Source organism: Pimephales promelas, chromosome 4 (genome assembly GCF_988280905.1).
Source record: "Pimephales promelas chromosome 4, fPimPro1.hap1.1, whole genome shotgun sequence".
NCBI classification, from domain to species: Eukaryota; Metazoa; Chordata; class Actinopteri; order Cypriniformes; family Leuciscidae; genus Pimephales; species Pimephales promelas.
The window spans coordinates 25,526,229-25,530,842 of record NC_142772.1 but is presented as its reverse complement, the minus strand read 5'-3'; the positions used below and the strand labels follow the sequence as shown (position 1 = coordinate 25,530,842).

General features: G+C 37.2%; 1 long non-coding RNA gene across 2 annotated transcripts; it reads left to right on the top strand.

The window, feature by feature from the left end:
* Positions 1-1,596: 1,596 nt before the first annotated feature.
* LOC148981706 (uncharacterized) lies at positions 1,597-2,977 on the top strand. Of its 2 annotated transcripts, XR_016168314.1 has the most exons (4): positions 1,597-1,960; positions 2,538-2,612; positions 2,748-2,821; positions 2,903-2,977. It is a non-coding gene; the product is annotated as an uncharacterized LOC148981706 (long non-coding RNA). The 2 variants fall into 2 exon arrangements; XR_016168313.1 differs by lacking the exon at positions 2,903-2,977 and having other exon boundaries at positions 1,600-1,960; positions 2,748-2,884.
* Positions 2,978-4,614: the final 1,637 nt, after the last annotated feature.

Sequence of the window (4,614 nt, the reverse complement as noted above, 5' to 3'; positions counted from 1 at the left end):
AATTCAAAATTTCGACCAAAAAAAAAAAAAACGACAGTGTTACCCCTTACGTTTTTTTTTTTGGGGCGAAAAATTAAGTGTCCCTAATCTTCTCAAAACTTTGGATTCTGATAGAGGGCCATGAGACTTAGACCTGAGTGCAACAATGGAGGCTCTAGACCCTTCCAGAGCTGAGATATCGAAAATCAAAATTTCGACCCGAAAAAAAAACGACAGTGTTACCCCTTACATTTTTTTTTTTTTTGGGCGAAAAATTAAGTATCCCCAATCTTCTCAAAACTCTGAATTCTGATAGAGGGCCATGAGACATAGACCTGAGTGCAACAATGGAGGCTCTAGACCCTTCCAGAGCTGAGATATCGAAATTCAAAATTTCGACCAGAAAAAAACCCAGACAGTGTTACCCCTTACGTTTTTTTTTTTGGGCGAAAAATTAAGTGTCCCCAATCTTCTCAAAACTCTGGATTCGGATAGAGGGTCATGAGACATAGACCTGAGTGCAACAATGGAGGCTCTAGACCCTTCCAGAGCCGAGATATCGAAATTCAAAATTTCGACCAGAAAAAAAAAACGACAGTGTTACCCCTTACGTTTTTTTTTTTTTGGCCGAAAAATTAAGTATCCCCAATCTTCTCAAAACTCTGGATTCTGATAGAGGGCCATGAGACATAGACCTGAGTGCAACAATGGAGACTCTAGACCCTTCCAGTGCTGAGATATCGAAACTCAAAATTTCGACCCGAAAAAAAAAACGACAGTGTTACCCCTTACGTTTTTTTTTTGGGCGAAAAATTAAGTATCCCCAATCTTCTCAAAACTCTGGATTCTTATAGAGGGCCATGAGACATAGACCTGAGTGCAACAATGGAGGCTCTAGACCCTTCCAGTGCTGAGATATCGAAATTCAAAATTTCGACCAGAAAAAAAACGACAGTGTTACCCCTTACGTTTTTTTGGGGGGGGCGAAAAAATAAGTATGCCCAATCTTCTCAAAACTCTGGATTCTGATAGAGGGCCATGAGACATAGACCTGAGTGCAACAATGGAGGCTCTAGACCCTTCCAGAGCTGAGATATCAAAATCAAAATTTCGCCCCCGAAAAAAAAACAACAACAGTGTTACCCCTTACGTTTTGTTTTTTTTGGGCGAAAAATTAAGTATCCCCAATCTTCTCAAAACTCTGGATTCTGATAGAGGGCCATGAGACTTAGACCTGAGTGCAACAATGGAGGCTCTAGACCCTTCCAGAGCTGAGATATCGAAATTCTAAATTTCGACCAGAAAAAAAAACGACAGTGTTACCCCTTACGTTTTTTTTTTGGGGCGTAAAATTAAGTATCCCCAATCTTCTCAAAACTCTGGATTCTGATAGAGGGCCATGAGACATAGACCTGAGTGCAACAATGGAGGCTCTAGACCCATCCAGAGCCGAGATATGGAAATTCAAAATTTCGACCAGAAAAAAAAACGACAGTGTTACCCTTTACGTTTTTTTTTTGGGCGAAAAATTAAGTATCCCCAATCTTCTCAAAACTCTGGATTCTGATAGAGGGCCATGAGACATAGGCTGCGTCCGAAACCGCATACTTCCCTACTATATAGTAGGGAAAAAGCAGTAGGCGAGCGAATAAGTATGTCCAAATCCTTAGTATCCATAAAAGAGTAGGCGAGAATTACCAGAGTGACGTACTAATTATCGCGAGATTCGGGCATACGTATACTTATAGTACGTCCGAATATTCCTACTTTCGTACTATATAGTAGGGGGAAACAGTATTTGAAAGGAGTAGTATGTCCGAAACCTCAGTACTCATAAAAGAGTAGGCGAGAAGTTCCCGGATGATCTCCTGCTTTCGCCCCGATTTTTGAGTGTTCATCCGATGGATACTCTTCTATCCCAGGAGGCCACGGGAGAGCATACGTCATTATCAACATCGGAGATCAGCAGGGGTTTTCAAATGTGAGCAAACACGGTTTCCTGTGTTTAAATCGTATGTGTTAAACTACTATAGAGTAAACGTTTTAACTGTTGAAGGTCTAAAGGACTTAGACAGTATAGTATAGTTGTGATTTTGCTGTAAACACATGTTTTATTAGTTAGTTAAACAGGGGAGCTCCAGTAAGTAGGCTACACGTAAGTTTCTAAAATGGATTTACATAACCATATAACGTTACATCTTAAATACGCTTATTTAAAATGTCTATTTACATCTGAAATGAAAATATTGTTTAAGTATTGCAGATGAGCACATCCCAACATGAAAAATACATCTGAGTGATGTAACGTTATGTGTGCTATTAATATGAAGGATAATTCACTGTTGTCAACAACACTACTTACATTAGACAAATGTACTGTAAATAAGGTAAATAAACAAATCTATAAAGTAACTAAATATGTTATATTTAATTTGTCCCTTATTAGTGTTGATATATTGAGGAACATTTAAGTTGGATTAAAAGTGAGTTAACACATCAACCTCAGCATGTAAATTCAGTGTTGAACTCGTAATGTGAATCTTGTCTGTATGTTACAGGGACAGAAGAACACGCGTGTGTTTATCTGCTGGAGAGAGGCTCATGATGCTGAATGCTGTCATGAAAGGCTCTGAGTGAGTATACTACAGAAATGGATAACAAAATCTATTCAATCTTAAATTGTAGTTTATTTGAATTATTGTACAAATTTCAAGTAGAGAAATTACAACACTTTTCTGATTCTTGATTTCTGTGCATTTGCTGCATAGCTTTTGTGGTGGAGCAAGACCTGCAAGGAAAGATGATGGCAGCATTTGTTTTAGGGATTTTACTCAAATATAAAGTAAGGTTATTTTTAATACATAAATCAAATGACATTGTGTTAAAATTACTGCTTTTGTATAATGTTTGTGCATTTTTGTAGGATCTGAAATGTCTGCAGACTGGTGTGAGCACAGAGGATGAGGAGCCTAGAGCTGCATCCTGGAAGTGTTGCCATGGATGAGTCCCTCCATCTCTCCACCTGCCCTTACAAGACCCTCTATCTCTCCACCTGCCCTTATTGCCTTAGATTGTGAAGCGCAGCGCAGCAACAAGCTCCGGGACGAAGGCACAGTCCCCTCTGGTGAATTCATCAGAATAAAGCCGCAGAATGGGAACCGCTGTGTTGAGACGGCATTAGGATGTGGTGTTCAGCCCTGTAAATACATGTTTGTAGTTTGAATAAAGCTTTGTTTCATGTGTTGTTGACTTGTATAATGCATTTGTTTATTGTGATGGTTACTTTTATTTGTTCTTTTACTCATTTATTCATTTTTATTATTGTTGTCAGTATATAAAATTGAATTATTTAATTAATGTATCCATTAATTCATCGATTGACTGATAATTGAGATGTTTCACTGCATTTATGAATATAAATTTATTCATGCATAACTGTCATATGACAAAACAAATTACATTTTGCTTGTTATATTAAATTATATTTTTAGTATATAAAAAAGTTATATAATTAAGTATTGGTCAGCATTTAATATTATTATTTTGTTTAAGTTTTGGGGTGGGCTAACAATGCAATTCATTCTGAGGTAATATTAATTTTTAAGGAGTGATACTTACATTTTTCGAGTATAAAATCAACAGTTTTCTCCAAAAGAGATCTTCGAGCAGCTGCCCGTCTCCTTTGTGCAGACATTACAAACGCAGAGGAAAACTGTTCTAGGTTGTGCTGTCGAGTCACTGATGTTATGAAGTGTTAGTACACCTGTCACTCATAATTTAAACTTATAAACGTATTACATACAAGATCATGGAAAGATACCATAATAGTCATAATGACAAAACAGAAAACATAAAGATCATTGGTTTGTTTACATCATAATACAGGAAAAAGGAACAATAACAAGGCTAAATATCTTTAAATAGTTCTTCATAATACATGAAAAATGTTGTTGTTTTGTTGTTATAGGTCTGAGGGATGAAACGAGGTAAATTCATCAAGAAAAGGAGGAAAACTTAAGGGAGAAAGGTTTTGGGTATAAAATAAAGAAATTAACAACATATATTCAAGAGGTGACGATTTGGGGGTTTCTTAATAAAAAAAATATCAGCTGTTTCTTCAACAATACCACAACAAAATGAGAAAGTTTCATCAATGTCAAGATATTTATAGATAGAAGAATTAAACGTGTCGCTGTTCATTTCTTTGCGCTTGTGATATGATGATAACACGTCGTAGTAGGTCACATGATAACGTCAACATGGCAGATGTCCGGTTCTCATTCATACTCAACGAGATTTGGCTATAAAGTACCTACTCTTTTAGCGCTCGTTGAGTAAGTACTTATTGAAATTAAGTACCTACTCATTGAGTATGCGGTTTTGGACGCAGCCATAGACCTGAGTGCAACAATGGAGGCTCTAGACCCTTCCAGTGCTGAGATATCGAAACTCCAAATTTCGACCCGAAAAAAAAACGACAGTGTTACCCCTTACGTTTTTTTTTTTGGGCGAAAAATTAAGTATCCCCAATCTTCTCAAAACTCTGGATTCTGATAGAGGGCCATGAGACATAGACCTGAGTGCAACAATGGAGGCTATAGACCCTTCCAGTGCTGAGATATCGAAACTCAAAAT